At 39.4% G+C, this 25,352-nt stretch overlaps 13 non-coding genes across 13 annotated transcripts; all 13 read left to right on the top strand.

The window, feature by feature from the left end:
• Positions 1–1,115: 1,115 nt before the first annotated feature.
• trnaa-agc lies at positions 1,116–1,187 on the top strand. The gene has a single exon. It is a non-coding gene; the product is annotated as a tRNA-Ala (tRNA).
• A 277-nt stretch (positions 1,188–1,464) lies between these two features.
• trnaa-ugc lies at positions 1,465–1,536 on the top strand. The gene has a single exon. It is a non-coding gene; the product is annotated as a tRNA-Ala (tRNA).
• Positions 1,537–6,228: 4,692 nt separating this feature from the next.
• On the top strand, positions 6,229–6,300 carry trnaa-ugc. The gene has a single exon. It is a non-coding gene; the product is annotated as a tRNA-Ala (tRNA).
• Positions 6,301–9,188: 2,888 nt separating this feature from the next.
• trnaa-agc lies at positions 9,189–9,260 on the top strand. The gene has a single exon. It is a non-coding gene; the product is annotated as a tRNA-Ala (tRNA).
• A 725-nt stretch (positions 9,261–9,985) lies between these two features.
• Positions 9,986–10,057, top strand: trnaa-ugc. Its single transcript has one exon. It is a non-coding gene; the product is annotated as a tRNA-Ala (tRNA).
• Positions 10,058–10,304: 247 nt separating this feature from the next.
• Positions 10,305–10,376, top strand: trnaa-ugc. The gene has a single exon. It is a non-coding gene; the product is annotated as a tRNA-Ala (tRNA).
• Positions 10,377–11,305: 929 nt separating this feature from the next.
• Positions 11,306–11,377, top strand: trnaa-ugc. Its single transcript has one exon. It is a non-coding gene; the product is annotated as a tRNA-Ala (tRNA).
• A 618-nt stretch (positions 11,378–11,995) lies between these two features.
• Positions 11,996–12,067, top strand: trnaa-ugc. The gene has a single exon. It is a non-coding gene; the product is annotated as a tRNA-Ala (tRNA).
• A 1,407-nt stretch (positions 12,068–13,474) lies between these two features.
• On the top strand, positions 13,475–13,546 carry trnaa-ugc. The gene has a single exon. It is a non-coding gene; the product is annotated as a tRNA-Ala (tRNA).
• A 277-nt stretch (positions 13,547–13,823) lies between these two features.
• On the top strand, positions 13,824–13,895 carry trnaa-ugc. Its single transcript has one exon. It is a non-coding gene; the product is annotated as a tRNA-Ala (tRNA).
• Positions 13,896–22,019: 8,124 nt separating this feature from the next.
• On the top strand, positions 22,020–22,091 carry trnaa-ugc. Its single transcript has one exon. It is a non-coding gene; the product is annotated as a tRNA-Ala (tRNA).
• Positions 22,092–22,817: 726 nt separating this feature from the next.
• Positions 22,818–22,889, top strand: trnaa-ugc. Its single transcript has one exon. It is a non-coding gene; the product is annotated as a tRNA-Ala (tRNA).
• A 205-nt stretch (positions 22,890–23,094) lies between these two features.
• On the top strand, positions 23,095–23,166 carry trnaa-ugc. The gene has a single exon. It is a non-coding gene; the product is annotated as a tRNA-Ala (tRNA).
• Positions 23,167–25,352: the final 2,186 nt, after the last annotated feature.

The raw sequence follows: 25,352 nt of genomic DNA, 5'->3' as shown, positions 1-25,352 counted from the left end.
CTGCATTGACCCTGGACCTCAGAAAACACAATGGACCAACACCAGCAGATGACATGGCACCCCAAACCATCACTGACTGTGGAAACTTTACACTGGACTTCAAGCAACGTGGATGAAGTGCCTCTCTTCTTTTCCTCCAGACTCTGGGACCTTGATTTCCAAAGGAAATGCAAAATTTACTTTCATCAGAGAACATGACTTTGGACCACTCACCAGCAGTCCAGTCCTGTTTCTCTTTAGCCCAGGCAAGACGCTTCTGACGCTGTCTGTGGTTCAAGAGTGGCTTGACACAAGGAATGCGACAGCAGAAACCCATGTCTTTCATACGTCTGTGTGTGGTGGTTCTTGAAGCACTCACTCCAGCTGCAGTCCACTCTTTGTGAATCTCCCCCACATTTTTGAATGGGTTTTGTTTCACAATCCTCTCCAGGGTGCGGTTATCTCTCTTGCTTGTACACTTTTTTCGACCACATCTTTTCCTTCCCTTCGCCTCTCTATTAATGTGCTTGGACACTGAGCTCTGTGAACAGCCAGCCTCTTTAGCGATGACCTTTTGTGTCTTGCCCTCCTTGTGCAAGGTGTCGATGGTCGTCTTTTGGACAACTGTCAAGTCAGCAGTCTTCCCCATGATTGTGTAGCCTATAGAACTAGACTGAAAGACCATTTAAAGGCTTTTGCAGGTGGTTTGAGTTAATTAGCTGATTAGAGTGTGGCACCAGGGGCCATCAATTTTGAACCTTTTCACAATATTCTAATTTTCTGATATGATGAATTTGAGATTTTCATTTGTTGTCATTTGTAATCATCAAAATTAAACAAAATAAACATCTGAAATATATGAGTTTGTATGTAATGTATGAATATAATATACAAGTTTCACTTTTTAAATGGAATTACTGAAATCAATCTACTTTTTCATGATATTCTAATTTTATGACCAGCACCTGTACAATGGAAGATACAAGGGAGGTTTCATTGCTATTCCCAATAGCAAGCTAATGTTATTCCATACTACTGGAAAACCAACATAATAAGATTTTGCCAGTGGACCATATTAATGGTGCATAGCGTTAGCACTCGAGCGTTTACACATTTCGTTGAAACCATCTACATGAGGGGATGTAGCTCAGTGGTAGAGCGCATGCTTAGCATGTATGAGGTCCTGGGTTCAGTCCCCAGCATCTCCATGCTTTTAATATCAACACATTCCTCTGATCATTACAGTGACTCCTGATTCATAATAATCATTAGAAATTATGTGAATTAAGGGAGATCTCTGTTTCATTGCTATTCCAAATAACAATTCAGTGTTATTCCATATTACAGTAGCACATAGCGATAGCACTCTGTTGTTCACACATTTTATCAAGGAACTTTACATGGAGGGATCTAACTCATACCTCTATAAGAGTAGAGCATAGTGATAGCGCTCTGTTTTTTACATATTTTATCAGATAATTACATGGGGATGTAGCTCAGTGGTAGAGTGCATGCTTTGCATGTATGATGTCCTGGGTTCAATCCCCAGCATCTCCATGATTTTAATATCAACATATTCCTCTGATCATTGCAGTGACTCCTGATTCATGGTAATCATTAGAGATGAGGTGAATTAAGAAGCAAATGTAATTTGACTTAGATAACATGTAAGATAAACTGTGTCACATAATAATGTTGCAAATTAACAGCAGAACCACAGATGTTGGTTATCATGCAATAAAATGTTTTCTATTCTTCTGTGCAAATGACAGAACCCATAGTTTCTTACATATGTAGAACTTTCTCAATGCTTTAACATGGCTGGCACTAACAATATAAACTTGCCTTGTCTATACCATGCTACAATGTGGGATTCAGAAAAAGATGTTGAAATGTCTGAAAGGTTGGACACAGGCGAGAGCGTATTGGGAGATAGAGAAGGAGACCAACATGACCTCCCTCATCCTTGGCCCTATCTCAAAGAATTTTTTTAAATAGTCGAAAAATTTTGCTTTCAATTCATACAGTGCCATCTGGCTGTTTTTTTAAAGGTTACTTTATACTTTTATACTTTAAGTAGTTTTTGGAGTAGATACTTTTTCACTTTTACTTGAGTAAACAGGTCAAGATGATACTTCAATTTTTACCAGAGTGTTTTTAAACTGCAGTATCTATACTTCTACTTAAGTAACAAATGTGTGTACTGTTGACACCACTGCTTATGACTCATTTTAATGAAAAGGGGGAATCGTCTATTCTGTGTCAGACTTAAGCAAAAGTCATTTTCACTCATGTTGTGCCATATGCCATGATCATACTTTTTGGATATTGGGAACCAGTGTCCATATTTCATCTTGACATGATGATGTGGAATCAGCTGGGGAATCTCTGCAACAACCCTGTTTCAGCCAAGGCCTCCACAGGCAAGTCACATGGCAAGTCACAGAGGTTTGACCAACCACCAGCCCCCTCTGTGTGAGGACAGACAAAACCACAGAGCACACAGAATTCTCTCTCTTTTCTCTTCTGCTCCTGCCTTCTTTGCCTCCTCTACCCTGCCCAGGAAGCTGAGGTCTGCTTAAGCTGGTTCTCCACCACAGTGGAGATGCGGGCCCCAGGGGAACCAGATCTCCAGAACCATCAAGAATAAGTCAGAACCTTTCAGAATCAAACTGCTGCAAAACAGACATTTTGCAACACATTACTCTTGAGTTTCAGAACTTATAGAACCAGACTGGAGAGAAGGACTGCCTGATGAACCACTGAGACAAAGAACCCCTGCTGTGCAATGACTGCAGAGCTGCAAATGGATGAAACTCAAGCTTTCCAAATGGACATGGAAAAAGGTTTGCAGGTCTGGCATGATTAGGGACAGAACGAACAACATGTGTTTACTGATGAGCAAAGTCAAGCTAACAGAATAGACTGCACGCTACGCTATGCTACAGGCAGGGGCGTCTCTAGGTTTAAGAGACAAGGGTGGCTCAGCCCCTAGAAGATATTGCGCGCGCTAAGCGGGCGCCGAAATTTTTTCAGTGCACCTGCTAAGGCGTTGTCTAAGACAAGGGTGTAACTTTGTGTTGAAAGTTGGTGGGAACGGCTCATAAGGAAAGGGAGGTCCCTGCGTGACGCCTTTTTTTTTTTGTTGGAAAGGATAAAGCCAAAAAAATGCGAATAACATTTATCAATTTAATGCTTACAGTTGAAAACATAACTGTTACAATATTCACTTATATATTTTGTGCAAAAAATATCACATAAATCTAAACAGACAGTACAAATCAAAGAAATCAAATAAATATATCAATTTTGTAGAACATTTATTGACAGTCAATTTTGGGTCACTTTTTAAAATTAATTTACTTTTAAACCAGGACTCAGAGAAGATCTTTAGGGGCCTTAAGCAGAATATGATTAAGCAACTCCGTCTTTCTGTCAAGAACATCCACCAGCAGGGTATCCAGGGGGGGATTTACCATTAGGCAATACTAGGCAGTTGCCTAGGGCCCCAAGTTCTGGGGGCCCCATAAAACTCTGTTTCCATGTATGGTTAATACAACTAATCCTTATTTGTGCACATTAATGATGTTTTTGATAAAAATCCTTTGGCTAAAATGCCATCAGAACGCTGATAAATAGAGAGGAAAAAGGGACAGGAAGAGAGGGACAAAACCTAGAACAAATAATGGATGTCTATTCTATTAACATTTCTCTATCTGTAGAATGGGTCTGTTTTATGGGTTTTCTTCTCAGGGGGCCCCCTGCCTGTCTTTGCCTAGGGCCCCAAATTTCCTAAATCCGCCCCTGAGGGTATCAATACTGATTTGATAGAATCTGGGAGAGCGGACTATCTTCAACCATCCATTTTCTTTAACCTTATCCCTCAGTGGGATCAGGAGGTGCTGGTGCATATCTCTAGCCACGTTCTGGGTGAGAGGTGGGATCACCCTGGACAGGTCACCAGTCTGTCGCAGTATGTTCAACCAGCTTAAAAGTAATCAGATTTATTATTTGCACTTTTACTAAGTGAACTTTCTAACTCCCTTAAATCTGAAATTCCAATGCCAAAATTGTTTAAATCTTTTATCTTTGGACCCCCTGCAGAGTGACGTCACACCTGCAAGATCCTATCCTTACCTTCCTGATAGATTGCAAAAAGCAGCTTGCTCATGAGTTGTCAACATAACACGCTAAATCTTAAATGTACGTGTACATATAAAAGAAAAAGGGGCGCAGTGCTTGCTACTGAATGGCAACACTATCAAAGTCAGGAAAAAGTTTTAAGTAAAGCCAGGATTAAAACACTATAGCTACAAGAAGCTTCAAATAAAAGGTGTTCTTTATATTCAAACTAAACACCAACTCCGATAGACCATCAGCAGAGCAGGTGTTTAAATTAATCAATCACTGCTTAATAAACGCAAAATAAACAACCCTCTAAAAATGGAAAACTGTAATGGACTGAAAGTCCTGTTTTTTATGTGGGAAATTATTTGCGTGTGTTTTAGAATAATTCTGATATATTGGCGCTGTTGTCTGTTTCTATGGCAACGATACTGAATGTAGTGTAGCTTAGAGACCTGCATGGGTCGAGTTTTACCAACCCGCACCCGCCCGAACCCGTTAGGATGACTACCGAACCCGACCCGTCACCCGCGGATATCTTCAATTCAAATGTTATGGGGAGAGGGCGGAGGGGGGTGATGGGGAGAAAGCGAGAGGCAACAGATTCTTTTTTCTGAGTTTTTTGTCGGGGTTTGTGGACGGTGAGCAGCGGGGAGAACTTTTTTTATTTTCTTTCTGAGGAGCGGCATGAATGGGGTTTTAATCAGACATACACAGCACCGAAAGCAAAATACGTGTACAAAATATTGGTGGGGACATGTCCACACCAGTCCTTAAGGAAGTTACGCCTATGATTGTTCAGATTACCTTGTCTTCTTTATGGCTTTTATTCGGTGCTTTACTGCATTTGTTTTGGGAAAATATGAGAAAAAAATAAACACAGAAAAAAAAATTATTTTTTTTAAAATTGCAAAATAATTATAGGGTGGCTAATGCCAAAGAAAGGATGACTGAAGCCACCCTTAAATAGGTCTAACAACGCTTATGGCTACAGGAATATGTGTTGAGCTGTTGCTGAAGCTTGGACAAGCTTTATTTCACTAAGGGTTTAAACACTGATATAACATTAGTGTTCATGTGTTCCTCAGATACTCATTACATTTCCATTAGCAAGTATGACCAAGAGTCATTTAGTGGAATCCTGATGTCTATTCACTGCTAGCTATTTCAAAGAGGGTAAAGAATCATTTAACTGAAGGTTGTTGGTTCTTGATTAAGCAAATCACTCAATAAAACATTATTTGGCCAAATAATGTTTTATTCACCTCATGGATTTGCATTGTGAATTGGTCTGAAAACATTCCAATTTCTTTAAAATTAGTGAAAAGCTCATTTGATCATATCCCAAATTATTCCAGATAAACTTTGGTTTCAAACACAACATCCATCTTAAATTGTAATATGGTTTTCAACCATGTTTCCCTTCCTCTTTGCACATAGTAGTTAGTTTAGTTTAGTTGAGTTTTACTACACTTAGTTGAGAGTGTTAAACTGAAATATGTTTGACTTGGAGCTGAATGATTTTTGTTAATAAAATCTTATATTTTGAACAGAAGTTGTGGTGAATTTATTCCATGTATGTGCAGAATTAACTGTTTGACAATGATTAGAGCTGGAATCACTCTTTCATTTATTGTTCTAACGTACAGCCAATAGGGCTGTGTGTCATAAACAGTATATAACAGCCGAAACAATATCTGATTAAATAAGATATTTTAACCCCCCCATTTCAGGGATCACAATAAACATCTTAAAGTATCAGAAGTAAAAAATTCCCAGCTGGCTGGGAATAGAACTGAACATTAAAATACAACACTCATAAATAGTATATTGAAAAAGCAAAAATAAAGAAAAAAAAAGGACACCTGGAATAAATATTCTGTATCACTGAGTTTAACAAAACAGTTGGGTGTGATACGTAGAGGTCAGAGCAGGGAGAAAATTCTTCTTCTTTAGTGTTATTCATACTACAGTAGCACAAAAAAGTAGCACATAGCGATAGCACTCTGTTGTTCACACATTTTAACAAGGAGCTTTACATAGAGGGATCTAACTCATACCTCTAAAAGAGTAGAGCATAGTTATAGCGCTCTGTTTTTTACATATTTTATCAAATAATTACATGGGGATGTAGCTCAGTGGTAGAGCGCATGCTTTGCATGTATGATGTCCTGGCTTCAATCCCCAGCATCTCCATGATTTTAATATCAACATATTCCTCTGATCATTGCCCTGAATCATAGCAATCATCAGAGATAAGGTGAATTTAGAAGCAAATGTGATTTGAATTAGATACCATGTAAGGCCCCGTCCACACGAAGCCGAACCCTGGCCTAAACGTACAAATTTTTCACCAAACCAGCCTCTCATCCATACGAAGCCGGCGTTTCGGGGGTCTGTAAACGTTCTTTTTTTTTATTCAGCCTTCAGAGTGGGAAGATTTCGAAACGCCGTTTTCGCGTTTCCATCTTTAAGTTCTAACCGCATTTTTTTTACACGCATGCGTCATAGCGTCGCCTCTAAACACGCATGCGCGACACAGTATCACAACAACAATGGCGCCGTACTGTGTTGAATGTTTGCTGCTCATGCTACTCACCCTGCTGTCGGGCTTACAACAGAATCTTCTTCTTCTGGAATATCTCCAGGAAGAACAGAGCAATATCGACGACATAGTTCAGCACCTGAATTTGACTAAACCACGAAAATGGACCCGCAGGGCAACCATGTATAAATATTAGTGTGCATGCCCAACATTTCGTCGCTTATTTTTGCTTTGGCACCACAGCGCCACTTACAGGCCTGGCATACATTTTGCAGCGTTTTCATGCATTCGTGTGGACGCTCACATTTATTTTACGTGTCCGTCTATACGACAAACGTTTTGAAAAATATCAGCGTTTCGTGTTCGTTTTGACTTCGTGTGGACGGGGCCTAAGATAAACTGTGTCACATAATAATGTTGCAAATCAGCTGGGGAATCTCTGCAACAACCCTGTTTCAGCCAAGGCCTCAACAGGCAAGTCACATGGCAAGTCACAGAGGTTTGACCAACCACCAGCCCCCTCTGTGTGAGGACAGACAAAACCACAGAGCACACAGAATTCTCTCTCTTTTCTCTTCTGCTCCTGCCTTCTTTGCCTCCTCTACCCTGCCCAGGAAGCTGAGGTCTGCTTAAGCTGGTTCTCCACCACAGTGGAGATGCGGGCCCCAGGGGAACCAGATCTCCAGAACCATCAAGAATAAGTCAGAACCTTTCAGAATCAAACTGCTGCAAAACAGACATTTTGCAACACATTTCTCTTGAGTTTCAGAACTTATAGAACCAGTCTGGAGAGAAGGACTGCCTGATGAACCACTGAGACAAAGAACCCCTGCTGTGCAATGACTGCAGAGCTGCAAATGGATGAAACTCAAGCTTTCCAAATGGACATGGAAAAAGGTTTGCAGGTCTGGCATGATTTGGGACAGAACGAACAACATGTGTTTAATGATGAGTAAAGTCAAGCTAACAGAATAGACTGCACGCTACGCTATGCTACAGGAATATGTGTTGAGCTGTTGCTGAAGCTTGGACAAGCTTTATTTCACTAAGGGTTTAAACACTGATATAACATTAGTGTTCATGTGTTCCTCAGATACTCATTACATTTCCATTAGCAAGTATGACCAAGAGTCATTTAGTGGAATCCTGATGTCTATTCATTGCTAGCTATTTCAAAGAGGGTAAAGAATCATTTAACTAAAGGTTGTTGGTTCTTGTTTAAGCAAATCACTCAATAAAACATTATTTGGCCAAATAATGTTTTATTCACCTCATGGATTTGCATTGTGAATTGGTCTGAAAACATTCCAATTTCTTTAAAATTAGTTAAAAGCTAATTTGATCATATCTCAAATTCTTCCAGATAAACTTTGGTTTCAAACACAAAATCCATCTTAAACTGTAATATGGTTTTCAACCATGTTTCCCTTCCTCTTTGTAGATAGTAGTTAGTTTAGTTGAGTTTTACTAGACTTAGTTGAGAGTGTTAACCGGAAATATGTTTGACTTGGAGCTGAAGGATTTTTGTTAATAAACTCTTATATTTTGAACAGATGTTGTGATGAATTTATTCCATGTATGTGCAGAATTAACTGTTTGACCATGATTAGAGATTGAATCACTCTTTCATTTATTGTTCTAAAGTACAGCCAATAGGGCTAATTCAGCTCGGCAAAGAACTCATTCTCTTCCTCAACACTGAAGTCCTCAGACATTTTTCTTTCGTTGTTTCTTTCTTTGCACAGGTAAACAGCACATTTCTTCTTCTACGCTTGTATTATGGGCAGAGCAGACGCTGAATGCGCACTTTCATCTGGTTTGGTCTGCCGCGGTTTCCGTAGACTCGTGAACGCGCTTTTAGGAAATCCTAGACACTACTGTTTAGGCTCTAAAAACATTCTAAATGACTTTATTTCGAGTAAATTATGGACGCTACCCACTCAGGACATTTGGAATACATTATACGAGCAGTATGGAGGAATATTGACACGTTTTTTGTGGACTTTTATGGACCTTTCTGCCTCGGGCACCATAGACCTCCATTATTTGAATGTCAGCAGACAGCAAGAAGCCTCCCAGATCTCCAGATGCATTTGAGATATCAAAAAAGTACTCCAGAGTGTTGTTCAGCATGGGGGTGAGTAGAAAATGAAGGCTAATCATGTTTTGGGTGTAGAATAGAACTGAACATTAAATTACAACACTCATAAATAGTTTATTGAAAAAGCAAAAAAAAAAAAAAAAAGGACACCTGGGATAAATATTCTGTATCACTGAGTTTAACAAAACAGTTGGGTGTGATACGTAGAGGTCAGAGCAGGGAGAAAATTCTTCTGGTCCCTTGGATTGGATCCTACCGACTACGAAGAGATACAATGGAAGAAACAAGGGAGGTTTCATTGCTATTCCAAATAGCAAGTCAGTGTTATTCCATACTACAGGAAAACCAACATAATAAGATTTTGCCAGTGGACCATATTAATGGCGCATAGCGTTAGCACTCGAGCGTTTAGACATTTCGTTGAATCCATCTACATGAGGGGATGTAGCTCAGTGGTAGAGCGCATGCTTAGCATGTATGAGGTCCTGGGTTCAGTCCCCAGCATCTCCATGCTTTTAATATCAACACATTCCTCTGATCATTACAGTGACTCCTGATTCATAATAATCCTTAGAAATTATGTGAATTAAGGGAGATCTCTGTTTCATTGCTATTCCAAATAACAATTCAGTGTTATTCCATACTACAGTAGCACAAAGAAGTAGCACATAGCCATAGCACTCTGTTGTTCACACATTTTATCAAGGAGCTTTACATGGAGGGATGTAATTCATACCTCTATAAGAGTAGAGCATAGTGATAGCGCTCTGTTTTTTACATATTTTATCAGATAATTACATGGGGATGTAGCTCAGTGGTAGAGCGCATGCTTTGCATGTATGATGTCTATGCTAGCTATTTCAAAGAGGGTAAAGAATCATTTAACTAAAGGTTGTTGGTTCTTGATTAAGCAAATCACTCAATAAAACATTATTTGGCCAAATAATGTTTTATTCACCTCATGGATTTGCATTGTGAATTGATCTGAAAACTTTCCAATTTCTTTAAAATTAGTGAAAAGCTAATTTGATCATATCCCAAATTGGATCCTACCGACTACGAAGAGATACAATGGACGATACAAGGGAGGTTTCATTGCTATTCCCAATAGCAAGTCAGTGTTATTCCATACTACAGGAAAACCAACATAATAAGATTTTGCCAGTGGACCGTATTAATGGCGCATAGCGTTAGCACTCAAGTGTTTACACATTTCGTTGAATCCATCTACATGAGGGGATGTAGCTCAGTGGTAGAGCGCATTCTTTGCATGTATGAGGTCCTGGGTTCAGTCCCCAGCATCTCCATGCTTTTAATATCAACACATTTCTCTGATCATTAAAGTGACTCGTGATTCATAATAATCATTAGAAATTATGTAAATTAAGGGAGATGTCTGTTTCATTGCTATTCCAAATAACAATTCAGTGTTATTCCATACTACAGTAGCACAAAAAAGTAGCACATAGCGATAGCACTCTAACTCATACCTCTATAAGAGTAGAGCATAGTGATAGCACTCTGTTTTTTACATATTTTATTAGATAATTACATGGGGATGTAGCTCAGTGGTAGAGCGCATGCTTTGCATGTATGATGTCCTGGGTTCCATCCCCAGCATCTCCATGATTTTAATATCAATATATTCCTCTGATCATTGCAGTGAGTCCTGATTCATGGTAATCATTAGAGATGAGGTGAATTAAGAAGCAAATGTGATTTGACTTAGATACCATGCAAGATAAACTGTCTCACATAATAATGTTGCAAATTAACAGCAGAACCACAGATGTTGGTTATCATGCAATAGAATGTTTTCTATTCTTCTGTGACAGAACCCATAGTTTCGTACATATGTAGAACTTTCTTAATGCTTTAACATGGCTGGCACTAACTATATAAACTTGCATTGTCTATACCATGCTACAATGTGGGATTCAGAAAAAGATGTTGAAATGTCTGAAAGGTTTAACACAGGCGAGAGCGTATCGGGAGATGGAGACGGAGACCAACATGACCTCCCTCAGGCTTGGCCCTATCTCAGAGAATTTTTTTTAAAAAGTCGAAAAATTTTGCTTTCAATTCATACAGAGCCATCTGGCTGTTTTTTTTAAAGGTTACTTTATACTTTTATACTTTAAGTAGTTTTTGGAGTAGATACTTTTTCCCTTTTACTTGAGTAAAGAGGTCAAGATGATACTTTGTCCAGAGTGTTTTTAAACTGCAATATCTATACTTCTACTTAAGTAACAAATGTGTGTACTGTTGACTCCACTGCTTATGACTCACTTTAATGAAAAGGGGGAATCATCTATTCTATCAGACTTAAGCAAAAGTCAAACGATCTCTGTTTCATTGCTATTCCAAATAACAATTCAGTGTTATTCCATACTACAGTAGCACAAAAAAGTAGCACATAGCGATAGCACTCTGTTGTTCACACATTTTATCAAGGAGCTTTACATGGAGGGATGTAGCTCATAGCTCTATGAGAGTAGAGCATAGTGATAGCGCTCTTTTTTTTTTTTTTTACATATTTTATCAGATAATTACATGGCGATGTAGCTCAGTGGTAGAGCGCATGCTTTGCATGTATGAGGTCCTGGGTTCAGTCCCCAGCATCTCCATGTTTTTAATATCAACATATTCCTCTGATCATTGCAGTGACTCCTGATTCATGGGACCTTTCTGGCCTGTCTATTGCCTCCCCTGTCCCTTCATCCAAACAGCCATTTGGAAACTGCCCTCTCCACATCCTTCCTGGTGATCTGGTTGGTTAAGGCGTTCTTCTTTAAAGCTCCTGCAGGAACATGAATATGTTATGGTTACTTCATGTGCCAACACAACTCTCAGCAAGGATTGTAAAGTCACCTATGTTGAAGTGATATTCACCCAAAACTGATCACTTTTATATCAATCACTCAAGGTTTAAATTGTAATTTTGGGTTAAGAATCCCTTTACATTATTGACTTTACAAACCTGCAAATGTCAGAATGAACTGGGGGAAAGCAAAGAAAAAAACAAAGATCAAAATTCAATGCCATCTGGCCATGGCTGTCACATTTTTTTGTAATAGCTGGCTTTAATAAATAACCCAATAACAATTACAAACCAAGTGATAATGAAACACAATTTACATTTTTTCATAAGAACAGATAACTGGAAGATCTGTGCAAGAAAATCTTGAAAACGTGTACTTTTCCGATAATTACAGTATATGATATATTTTCTCAGACAATTACATGGGGATGTAGCTCAGTGGTAGAGCGCATGCTTTGCATGTATGATGTCCTAGGTTTAATCCCCAGCATCTCCATGCTTTTAATATCAACATATTCCTCTGATCATTGCAGTGACTCCTGATTCATGGTAATCATTAGAGATAAGGTGAATTAAGAAGCAAAGTGATTTGACTTAGATACAATGAAACAGAGAAACAGAGAGAGGATGAAACTCAAGCTTTCCAAATGAACATGGAAAAAGGTTTGCAGGTCTGGCATGATTAGGGACAGAACAAACAACATGTGTTTACTGATGAGTAAAGTCAAGCTAACAGGATAGACTGCACGCTACGCTATGCTACAGGAATATGTGTTGAGCTGTTGCTGAAGCTTGGACAAGCTTTATTTCACTAAGGGTTTAAACACTGATATAACATTAGTGTTCATGTGTTCCTCTGATACTCATTACATTTCCATTAGCAAGTATGACCAAGAGTCATTTAGTGGAATCCTGATGTCTATTCACTGCTAGCTATTTCAAAGAGGGTAAAGAATCATTTAACTAAAGGTTGTTGGTTCTTGATTAAGCAAATCACTCAATAAAACATTATTTGGCCAAATAATGTTTTATTCACCTCATGGATTTGCATTGTGAATTGGTCTGAAAACATTCCAATTTCTATAAAATTAGTGAAAAGCTAATTTGATCATATCCCAAATTCTTCCAGATAAACTTTGGTTTCAAACAAAAAATCCATCTTAAACTGTAATATGGTTTTCAACCATGTTTCCCTTCCTCTTTGTACATAGTAGTTAGTTTAGTTTAGTTGAGTTTTACTACACTTAGTTGAGAGTGTTAAACTGAAATATGTTTGACTTGGAGCTGAATGATTTTTGTTAATAAACTCTTATATTTTGAACAGAAGTTGTGGTGAATTTATTCCATGTATGTGCAGAATTAACTGTTTGACAATGATTAGAGCTGGAATCACTCTTTCATTTATTGTTCTAACTTACAGCCAATAGGGCTGTGTGTCATAAACAGTATATAACAGCCGAAACAATATCTGATTAAATAAGATATTTTAACCCGCCCCATTTCAGGGATCGCAATAAACATCTTAAAGTATCAGAAGTATAAAATCGAATAGAACTGAACATTAAATTACAACACTCATAAATAGTTTATTGAAAAAGCAAAAAAAAAAGGACACCTGGAATAAATATTCTGTATCACTGAGTTTAACAAAACAGTTGTGTGTGATACGTAGAGGTCAGAGCAGGGAGAAAATTCTTCTGGTCACTTGGATTGGATCCTACCGACTACGAAGAGATACAATGGAAGATACAAGGGAGGTTTCATTGCTATTCCACATAGCAAGTCAGTGTTATTCCATACTACAGGAAAACCAACATAATAAGATTTTGCCAGTGGACCATATTAATGGCGCATAGCGTTAGCACTCGAGTGTTTACACATTTCGTTGAATCCATCTACATGAGGGGATGTAGCTCAGTGGTAGAGCGCATGCTTTGCATGTATGAGGTCCTGGGTTCAGTCCCCAGCATCTCCATGCTTTTAATATCAACACATTCCTCTGATCATTACAGTGACTCCTGATTCATAATAATCATTAGAAATTATGTGAATTAAGGGAGATCTCTGTTTCATTGCTATTCCAAATAACAATTCAGTGTTATTCCATACTACAGTAGCACATAGCGATAGCACTCTGTTGTTCACACATTTTATCAAGGAGCTTTACATGGAGGGATGTAATTCATACCTCTATAAGAGTAGAGCATAGTGATAGCGCTCTGTTTTTTACATATTTTATCAGTTAATTACATGGGGATGTAGCTCAGTGGTAGAGCGCATGCTTTGCATGTATGATGTCCTGGGTTCAATCCCCAGCTTCTCTATGATTTTACTATCAACATATTCCTCTGATCATTGCAGTGACTCCTGATTCATGGTAATCATTAGAGATGAGGTGAATTAAGAAGCAAATGTGATTTGACTTAAGGCCCATTCATACCTCACGTAAAAGACGGATACGTGTGGAGTGTTTCATACGTTCTAACCGTCGATTTCGTCCGTACTTTGACACGAAAGTTGGGAGCTTACGCTTACGTCCGAAACGGATCAATACGGAGCAATACTACCGGAAACGGTGGGGGCGCTATTGAGTTTTTAGTACAAAATGTCAACAAAATCACAAAGAAGGTTAGAATTTTGGGCTTTAAACAATGGCGGGATTCGAGGAACGACTGTCGGAGCTTGTCCGCAACTATCCACATCTATACGATGTGTCGTGTCCGGGGCACAGGGACAAACAAAAAATTATAAATAGCTTTCAGGAAATCGGCGAGGCTCTGGGCATCACAGGGGATGTCGCAAAGGCCAAGTGGGCCGCAATTAGGGAGCGCTATGTGCGCACCCATAATAAAGTGACAGGTAAAAAAAGCGGCGATGGCGCAAACGGGATGTCTGCAGCAGGCCCTCCAATTTTACAACGCCTGGTGTGGCTGAGCCCCTATATTTCTCACCGAGCCACTGTGAGCAATTTTCCATCTAATGCGGTAAGTTCTGTTTTGTAATAATTTTGTTTCGTACCCCCCTTTTTCTCAAGTTTTAATGACTAGCCTCTTAAGATAATTTCAGTGTGGTTGTCCTTTTTTTTTTAGAGTTAATTAATGACAGTCTGTAACGTTTTGTACACATTTGTAGTGTCAAGAAGATGATGACATGGGTGAGACATGCAGTGACTCCCCTCCACCAACACCTGCAGCAGCAGCAGCAGCAGCATCATCACCTCTTCCAGCCTGTGGAACCTCCTCTGTTCCACCCTCAGAGAGTCCTTTGCCAAGACTAGGCCAGAGGAAAAAAAAGAGGTCTGCTGAGGACATCGACCCTATTGATGCCGCCATTCTTAGGAAGCTCGATGAGAGCAAGAATGTATTTACAGCATTCACTGCATACTTAAATCAATTCTTACTTGAGCTTCCTGAGAATGATGCCAAGGCCTTGGTAAAGGACATACAGCGCCTTATGCTGACCTATTGATATGTTTGACATATCACTGATGTCTATCTTCACCCGTTTTGTTGCACTTTGGCATTTTATTGTTATTTTTTTACAAAATATAACAACCCTTGACTGCTCTGTTTAATTAGATATGTTAAATTATTTTAGTTAAACTAATGAGTATAGATGTGTTTATGTTTATATATCTATATGTTTATATATCTATATATATGTTTATATATATATATGTTTATATATCTATATATGTTTATATATCTATATATATGTTTATATATCTATATGTTTATATATATATATGTTTATATATATATATGTTTATATATATATATATATATATATATATATATATATATATATATCTATATATATATATATATATATATATATATATATATATATATATATATATATATATATATATATATATATATATATATATATATATATGTTTATATATATATGTTTATATATATAATGTTACAGTATTCTCTTATTCTCTCAAATTTGACCTGTTTGAGGTCATGGCATGCAATGTCTTTATGCAGCACTGTTTTGCACTTAAATATTAAAAAAAAAACTTCAGTGATTGTGATTGATGTGAGTTTTTTTATTGTTCGATGTACATGTTACTACTACTACTAAAAAAAACATGTTGATTTTGATTTTTAACAGCCAATTAACAAATTAATAAACAAATAAACAAACTAATGATGACCTAGGGTCCCACGTTGGACGTGCTGTTCTTGCCAGTGAATCATGCCCTGGTCTGTTTGGAAGAACTCTTTAAAGATTTCTCTTACAGCCAGTCCATCTTGCGTAGCCCTTGCAGCAGTATATGCTCGAGAGCTCCGGAAGTTGGTGTCACCCTGGACCAACTCTCTCCATTCACCAGGCGTGCCATCTCTGTCGCACATGGTGTGGGGGATGTAGCGGTCAGTCTCCGTCAAACCTTGGTCGTTGGCTGCAAGGAAATTGTGGAGGATGAGGCATGCCTTAGTTATGTCCTCCGCTGTTTCTATGCAGCACTCCATAGCACGCCCAAGGATCCTCCACCGGGCTGCTAAAACGCCGAAAGCGTTTTCAATGACCCGCCTGGCCCTGGAGTGCCGCAAGTTATACACTTTCTGGTCCTCTGATAGGACTGGACCTGTAAAACAGGATATAAAGAACAGAATGCATTATTAGAAACAAACTTTATTAGTCATATGATGAGATTATAATATAATTAAGTGTTGAAGCTGCTGTGTCAATGTAATTTCATGTGAAATATTACAAGGTAGTCATTAATTTATTCATTCATTCATGAGATGTGTTTGCTTACCTGGATATGGACGCATCAGGTTCACCTTTTGAGGAAAGGCCTCATCAGCGACAAACACTGGTGGGGTCCAGATATCCATTCCAGGCAACGGTGCATGAGGTGGAAGGGGAAGCTGACCTCGGAACAGTTGTGCGCCAAAATCTGTGCGGGCAAAAACTCCGCGCGTCACAGGCAGCCATCAAAACAAAGCTAAAAAACCCTTTGTAATTAAAAAAACAACTTCCGCTGTTGGCTGGCGCTTGCACTCGAACGTGCTTCCCATCTATTGCCCCAATACAATTTGGAAACTGCCACTGCTGCCAGAACTCACGTCGGATCACCTCCCAGTCATCACCTTGAGGGTACTTCATGAAGTCCGCTCGCAGTTCCTCCCAGAGAGCGCGACACACCTCTTTCACAATCCCACTAACCGTGGAGATCCCCAGTTTGTAGCTGGCTGCCAGGGCTTGTTGACTGATCCCAGAAGCCAAAAACCGTAAGGTCACGGCCAGGCGCTCTGCCTCCCCAATCGGTGCTCTGTGGGAAGCGGCATGTTGGATGCGGGGGGAAATGTGCCTCAGCAACCTGTCAAAAGTGGGAGCGGACATCCTGAAGTATTGGAAATGCCGCTCGTCATCCATCTCCCGCATAGGCAACACCAAATTGCAAAATTCCCCATCAAAAGGGCGACTGATATTCAATGGCCTCACGTTCCACCGTCGATCTCGTTTTTTACTTTTCTTTCGCTTACGGAGCAAATGCAACAGAATCAGGTCTTGGACCATCGCCATGTTTTGATCAATGACGAATCATTGGCGCCCAGCACTGCCACCTAGAGGAAATATGGGTTATTGCGCACCTCAACGGACGGAGGTATGAAGGAGTCAACGGATAGAACGTACGGACAGAAATACGGATGTGCAGGCCAAACGTGAGGTATGAATGGGCCTTTAGATACCATGTAAGATAAACTGTGTCACATAATAATGTTGCAAATTAACAGCAGAACCACAGATGTTGGTTATCATGCAATAGAATGTTTTCTATTCTTCTGTGCAAATGACAGAACCCATAGTTTCGTACATATGTAGAACTTTCTCAATGCTTTAACATGGCTGGCACTAACAATATAAACGTGAATTGTCTATACCATGCTACAATGTGGGATTCAGAAAAAGATGTTGAAATGTCTGAAAGGTTGGACATAGGCGAGAGCGTATCGGGAGATGGAGACGGAGACCAACATGACCTCCCTCATCCTTGGCCCTATCTCAAAGAATTTTTTTAAATAGTCGAAAAATTTTGCTTTCAATTCATACAGTGCCATCTGGCTGTTTTTTGTTAAAGGTCACTTTATACTTTTATACTTTAAGTAGTTTTTGGAGTAGATACTTTTTCACTTTTACTTGAGTAAAGAGGTCAAGTTGATACTTCAACTTTTACCAGAGTGTTTTTAAACTGCAGTATCTATACTTCTACTTAAGTAACAAATGTGTGTACTTTTGACACCACTGCTTATGACTCATTTTAATGAAAAGGGGGAATCATCTATTCTGTGTCAGACTTAAGCAAAAGTCATTTTCACTCATGTTGTGCCATATGCCATGATCATACTTTTTGGATATTGGGAACCAGTGTCCATATTTCATCTTTACATGATGAAGTGGAATCAGCTGGGGAATCTCTGCAACAACCCTGTTTCAGCCAAGGCCTCCACAGGCAAGTCACATGGCAAGTCACAGAGGTTTGACCAACCACCAGCCCCCTCTGTGTGAGGACAGACAAAACCACAGAGCACACAGAATTCTCTCTCTTTTCTCTTCTGCTCCTGCCTTCTTTGCCTCCTCTACCCTGCCCAGGAAGCTGAGGTCTGCTTAAGCTGGTTCTCCATCACAGTGGAGATGCGGGCCCCAGGGGAACCAGATCTCCAGAACCATCAAGGATAAGTCAGAACCTTTCAGAATCAAACTGCTGCAAAACAGACATTTTGCAACACATTTCTCTTGAATTTCAGAACTTATAGAACCAGACTGGAGAGAAGGACTGCCTGATGAACCACTGAGACAAAGAACCCCTGCTGTGCAATGACTGCAGAGCTGCAAATGGATGAAACTCAAGCTTTCAAAATGGACATGGAAAAAGGTTTGCAGGTCTGGCATGATTAGGGAGAGAACAAACAACCTGTGTTTACTGATGAGTAAAGTCAAGCTAACAGAATAGACTGCACGCTACGCTATGCTACGCTACAGGCAGTGTTGTGCCTGAACGCGTTCATTGAACGAAAGTTCATGAACTCGTTCATATTTTGGGCAAACGTGAACTGAACGTACTGTATTACTGCCTGATGAATGTTATTGGGAACTCATTCATTCTGGTAAATGGCATGTACTTATATAGCACCTTTATTCAAGTTAGGAGACTTGACCAAAGCGCTTTACACTACATTCATTCACCCATTCACACACACACTCACACACTGATGGTGGCAAGCTACACTGTAGCCACAGCTGCCCTGGGGCTTACTGACAGAAGCGAGGCTGCCGTACACTGGCGCCACCGGGCCCTCTGACCACCATCAGTAGACAATGCAGGTGAAGTGTCTTGCCCAAGGACACAACAACAATGAAAGTCGGAGTCGGGGCTTGAACCGTCAACCCTTCGATTACAGGGCAAACTCCTCCATCCAACGCCACTGTCGCCCCCTGGTGTCTGTGAACGGCACGCTCTCTCAGTTCAACTCCGTTCAATAGGTTGCCAGATTTCTATAGAGCCCTCCAGGCGAAACCCCGGCTAAATCACACCGTAAACAGGCCTTAATATGTAAAAAAAAAACACCCAATCTGGCAACACCAGCTACCAGTGTCGTAGCCTACAGCCGCGTGCGTCATCAAAACAAAATGCAGCGTGGAAGCCACAGCAGCATGGAGGCGACCGTGGATGCGACAAAGCAGCAGTATGATCACTTAAAACAGTTTTATGACCAGGTGGTTGGTGAGGATGATGGCAACAATCTTACATTTCTCTGCAAACTTTGCCCGCCGGCTTTCAGTAAAAAAATCTGCACTTCAGTAACCTTAAATTCCTACCTCAGCCTGGTCCCTCAGTTTGTGTTAGTAAAATGTTCTTGAGGGATTTACTATTCATGTAAACCTGCCTGGTATAATTTTCCAGGATTCCAGGATTCCTTTTTAGTATGTACTGAAATGGAATTTCAAATTGAAAAAATATTAAAATTAAAAAAACATTTGCACCTTAAAGACTATTTTCCTGTTTTTCTTTTAATAATTCCTCATAAAAAAGACCATTCAAGCAGCACATTTTTCCTGATGTTTTTGAGAATATACTGTAGGGGTGAACGCTGCAGCTGCTACTAGTGTGAAGTGAATGGACAGCAACAAAGCATTAAAGCAACAATGGGGAAATGCTGTCCTCTCAATGCTAATGTAAACCCTGGTTGGATAAGGATTCAAAACTGGATATGAAGATGAAATCTGATGCACAGTTTCAGTGTTACAACTGATAAAATAATTGCTGTCTGTGGTTCTACAGTAGGCTATGGTGTAATTGTACGGAACCCCTCTGATGACATGGTCAAAAAAAATTTTTAATTGTGGCCACGAAGTAGTATTTCATGCGCACGAAATAGCTACTACTTCGTGGCCACGCAATAAGTATAACGTGCGCACGAAATACTACTTTGTGGCCACAATTAAATTTTTTTTTTTTGACCATGTCAGAGGGGCTCCGTATAATTGAGCAATATATATATATAAAAAAAAGAACTATGAACTAGTTCATTTTTTGGAACTGTGAACTTAGTTCAAAATTTTGAATTATGAACTATGAACTGAACTAGTTCATTTTAAAATGTGTGAACTGAACTTTGAACTAGTTCTTGTAGAAAGAGAACTTTCCTAACACTGGCTACAGAAATATGTGTTGAGCTGTTGCTGAAGCTTGGACAAGCTTTATTTCACTAAGGGTTTAAACACTGATATAACATTAGTGTTCATGTGTTCCTCTGATACTCATTACATTTCCATTAGCAAGTATGACCAAGAATCATTTAGTGGAATCCTGATGTCTATTCACTGCTAGCTATTTCAAAGAGGGTAAAGAATCATTTAACTAAAGGTTGTTGGTTCTTGATTAAGCAAATCATTCAATAAAACATTATTTGGCCAAATAATGTTTTATTCACCTCATGGATTTGCATTGTGAATTGGTCTGAAAACATTCCAATTTCTTTAAAATTAGTGAAAAGCTAATTTGATCATATCCTAAATTATTCCAGATAAACTTTGGTTTATCTGGAATAATTTAGGAATAATATAACAGCCGAAACAATATCTGATTAAATAAGATATTTTAACCCGTCCCATTTCAGGGATCGCAATAAAGATCTTAAAGTATCAGACGTATAAAATCGAATAGAACTGAACATTAAATTACAACACTCATAAATAGTTTATTGAAAAAGCAAAAAAAAAAACAAAAGGACACCTGGGATAAATATTCTGTATCACTGAGTTTAACAAAACAGTTGGGTGTGATACGTAGAGGTCAGAGCAGGAAGAAAATTATTCTGGTCACTTGGATTGGATCCTACCGACTACGAAGAGATACAATGGAAGATACAAGGGAGGTTTCATTGCTATTCCAAATAGCAAGTCAGTGTTATTCCATACTACAGGAAAACCAACATAATAAGATTTTGCCAGTGGACCATATTAAAGGAGAAGTTCGGTTTTTTACACTTTAAGCCCATTTTCTGTAGTGTCCAGGATGAAATCGAATGATCGACACCAAAAGTTTGACAATTGGTCCTGTCTCTGCTTTTTGGCTCATTTAGAATCACCCCCTGGCTGCTTTAGAATGGCTTGCATAGTGCATGTCCGATAATGTCCTTAAAACAACCTTAAACGTTCTTTTTTTAAATATGCTACTCACCGGGTCGTCAGCGCTGTTCAATGACGTTCCAAAAAAAGTTTCGTAAAGAAAAAACGTTCCTGTAGTGTTTTATTTAGTATTTTGTAAATCCCATTGAGTTCTGTAGGAATAGTCAATATTCCGCTGCCACCGGAAACGGAAATGGGGCCTGTTTACACAGTTGTAGTCTTTTCGCTTCACTCTGTGTACTCCGACGTCGAGGTGCTAACGTCTCTGTTAAACACTTTAAAAAACTCTGAAAATGGAATACGAAAGGTGGATTCTTGATTCTCGACGTCGGAGTACACAGAGTGAAGCGAAAAGACTACAACTGTGTAAACAGGCCCCATTTCCGTTTCCGGTGGCAGGGGAATATTGACTATTCCTGCAGAACTCAATGGGATTTACAAAATGCTAAATAAAACACTACAGGAATGTTTTTTCTTTACGAAACTTTTTTTGGAACGTCATTGAACAGCGCTGACGACACGGTGAGTAGCATATTTTAAAAAAAGAACGTTTAAGGTTGTTTTAAGGACATTATCGGACATGCTCTATGCAAGCCATTCTGAAGCAGCCAGGGGGGGATTCTAAATGAGCCAAAAAGCAGAGACAGGAGCAATTGTCAAACTTTTGGTGTCGATCATTCGATTTCATCCTGGACACTACAGAAAATGGGCTTAAAGTGTAAAAAAACGAACTTCTCCTTTAATGGCGCATAGCGTTAGCACTCGAACGTTTACATATTTCGTTGAATCCATCTACATGAGGGGATGTAGCTCAGTGGTAGAGCGCATGCTTTGCATGTATGAGGTCCTGGGTTCAGTCCCCAGCATCTCCATGCTTTTAATATCAACACATTCCTCTGATCATTACAGTGACTCCTGATTCATAATAATCATTAGAAATTATGTGAATTAAGGGAGATCTCTGTTTCATTGCTATTCCAAATAACAATTCAGTGTTATTCCATACTACAGTAGCACAAAGAAGTAGCACATAGCCATAGCACTCTGTTGTTCACACATTTTATCAAGGAGCTTTACATGGAGGGATGTAATTCATACCTCTATAAGAGTAGAGCATAGTGATAGCGCTCTGTTTTTTTACATATTTTATCAGATAATTACATGGGGATGTAGCTCAGTGGTAGAGCGCATGCTTTGCATGTATGATGTCTATGCTAGCTATTTCAAAGAGGGTAAAGAATCATTTAACTAAAGGTTGCTGGTTCTTGATTAAGCAAATCACTCAATAAAGCATTATTTGGCCAAATAATGTTTTATTCACCTCATGGATTTGCATTGTGAATTGATCTGAAAACTTTCCAATTTCTTTAAAATTAGTGAAAAGCTAATTTGATCATATCCCAAATTGGATCCTACCGACTACGAAGAGATACAATGGACGATACAAGGGAGGTTTCATTGCTATTCCCAATAGCAAGTCAGTGTTATTCCATACTACAGGAAAACCAACATAATAAGATCTTGCCAGTGGACCGTATTAATGGAGCATAGCGTTAGAACTCAAGTGTTTACACATTTCGTTGAATCCATCTACATGAAGGGATGTAGCTCAGTGGTAGAGCGCATTCTTTGCATGTATGAGGTCCTGGGTTCAGTCCCCAGCATCTCCATGCTTTTAATATCAACACATTTCTCTGATCATTAAAGTGACTCGTGATTCATAATAATCATTAGAAATTATGTAAATTAAGGGAGATCTCTGTTTCATTGCTATTCCAAATAACAATTCAGTGTTATTCCATACTACAGTAGCACAAAAAAGTAGCACATAGCGATAGCACTCTGTTTTTTACATATTTTATTAGATAATTACATGGGGATGTAGCTCAGTGGTAGAGCGCATGCTTTGCGTGTATGATGTCCTGGGTTCAATCCCCAGCATCTCCAGGGTTTTAATATCAACATATTCCTCTGATCATTGCAGTGACTCCTGATTCATGGTAATCATTAGAGATAAGGTGAATTAAGAAGCAAATGTGATTTGACTTAGATACCATGCAAGATAAACTGTCTCACATAATAATGTTGCAAATTAACAGCAGAACCACAGATGTTGCTTATCATGCAATAAAATGTATTCTATTCTTCTGTGCAAATGACAGAACCCATAGTTTCTTACATATGTAGAACTTTCTAAATGCTTTAACATGGCTGGCACTAACTACATAAACGTGAATTGTCTATACCATGCTACAATGTGGGATTCAGAAAAAGATGTTGAAATGTCTGAAAGGTTGGACACAGGCGAGAGCGTATCGGGAGATGGAGACGGAGACCAACATGACCTCCCTCATTCTTGGCCCTATCTCAGAGAATTTTTTTAAATAGTCAAAAAATTTTGCTTTCAATTTATACAGAGCCATCTGGCTGTTTTTTTAAAGGTCACTTTATACTTTTATACTTTAAGTTGTGCCTGATGAACCACTGAGACAAAGAACCCCTGCTGTGCAGTGACTGCAGAGCTGCAAATGGATGAAACTCAAGCTTTCCAAATGAACATGGAAAAAGGTTTGCAGGTCTGGCATGATTAGGGACAGAACAAACAACATGTGTTTACTGATGAGTAAAGTCAAGCTAACAGAATAGACTGCACGCTACGCTATGCTACAGGAATATGTGTTGAGCTGTTGCTGAAGCTTGGACAAGCTTTATTTCACTAAGGGTTTAAACACTGATATAACATTAGTGTTCATGTGTTCCTCAGACACTCATTACATTTCCATTAGCAAGTATGACCAAGAGTCATTTAGTGGAATCCTGATGTCTATTCACTGCTAGCTATTTCAAAGAGGGTAAAGAATCATTTAACTAAATGTGGTGGGATGGTGTTCCGCCCTCGCAACTACACACACCAGGTGTAGTGACTGATTGGGGTGCGGGGCAGATAGCTTTAAAGCTGAGCAGTCCGCTGCGAGGTGCGTGTGCTTTGTTTCCTTACCGTGTGTCGGCTGCCCGAGTGGCTGGTGTGCTCGATCCACTCATCCAAAATAGTAAGTGCCATTTTGCCATCTGGGCTGGGGATTGTTGTCGGGTTCTGGTGCAATACCTGCCGTGCGTTTCTGCAGCGTTGCGCAGCTGGCGTTGGCGGCTGCAGTTGGAGGTTGGTGCGGCGAGCGGCTTCCATCCGGCCCCTCGCCTGCTGATCCGCTCCCTCCCTGGTCGGCTGTGTCACCACACCTGGGTAAGCTACTGGTTTAGAATTTAATTTACTCTTACCTGAATCCACCGTTGACGAGTTTTCTAATTTAGGATTCTTCCGGAGTTGCAGCGCTTGGACGCTCCTGCTGTCTTGTCTTGTCCTGTCGGTTTTGTTGGGGCCGCTCTCGGCGGAGCCTGCTGACGCTTGGGCTGGCGGAACGAGCGGGGCACGACTCCTCTGGCCCCGTGAAAAGAAGTCGGACGACGACAGTTTGTCCCATCGTTTGCAGTGGTTGTGTTCTTTTCTTTGCCGTTTGTTTGCTTATAATTTAAATTACTAATTTGTTTACTTTCCTTTGTTTTGATTTACTAATTTGTTTTCTTTTGCATTGCATGATTTGTTTGTTCATTCATTTTTTGGGAATAATCTAAATTGTCCTTATTTTTGATGCCTTTTCCTTCTGGGGGCTGAGTAGTGGGCCCGAGGCCATGTTTTAAAAGAAAAATGTTTTAATGAAATTTGTTAATAAATCATTGGAGACTACTCCGTGCTCTGGTGCGTCTTGCCTAAAAAGATCTACCTCCTCTGCTGGTCACATAAAGGTTGCTGGTTCTTGATTAAGCAAATCATTCAATAAAACATTATTTGGCCAAATAATGTTTTATTCACCTCATGGATTTGCATTGTGAATTGGTCTGAAAACATTCCAATTTCTTTAAAATTAGTGAAAAGCTAATTTGATTATATCCCAAATTGGATCCTACCGACTACGAAGAGATACAATGGACGATACAAGGGAGGTTTCATTGCTATTCCCAAAAGCAAGTCAGTGTTATTCCATACTACAGGAAAACCAACATAATAAGATTTTGCCAGTGGACCATATTAATGGCGCATAGCGTTAGCACTCGAGTGTTTACACATTTCGTTGAAA

This window comes from Cyprinodon tularosa, unplaced genomic scaffold, assembly GCF_016077235.1.
Source record: "Cyprinodon tularosa strain WSP-4 unplaced genomic scaffold, ASM1607723v1 ctg1074, whole genome shotgun sequence".
Classification (NCBI taxonomy): Eukaryota; Metazoa; Chordata; class Actinopteri; order Cyprinodontiformes; family Cyprinodontidae; genus Cyprinodon; species Cyprinodon tularosa.
Note: the sequence above shows the minus strand (reverse complement) of the source record. Positions and strands in the feature narration are given on the sequence as shown.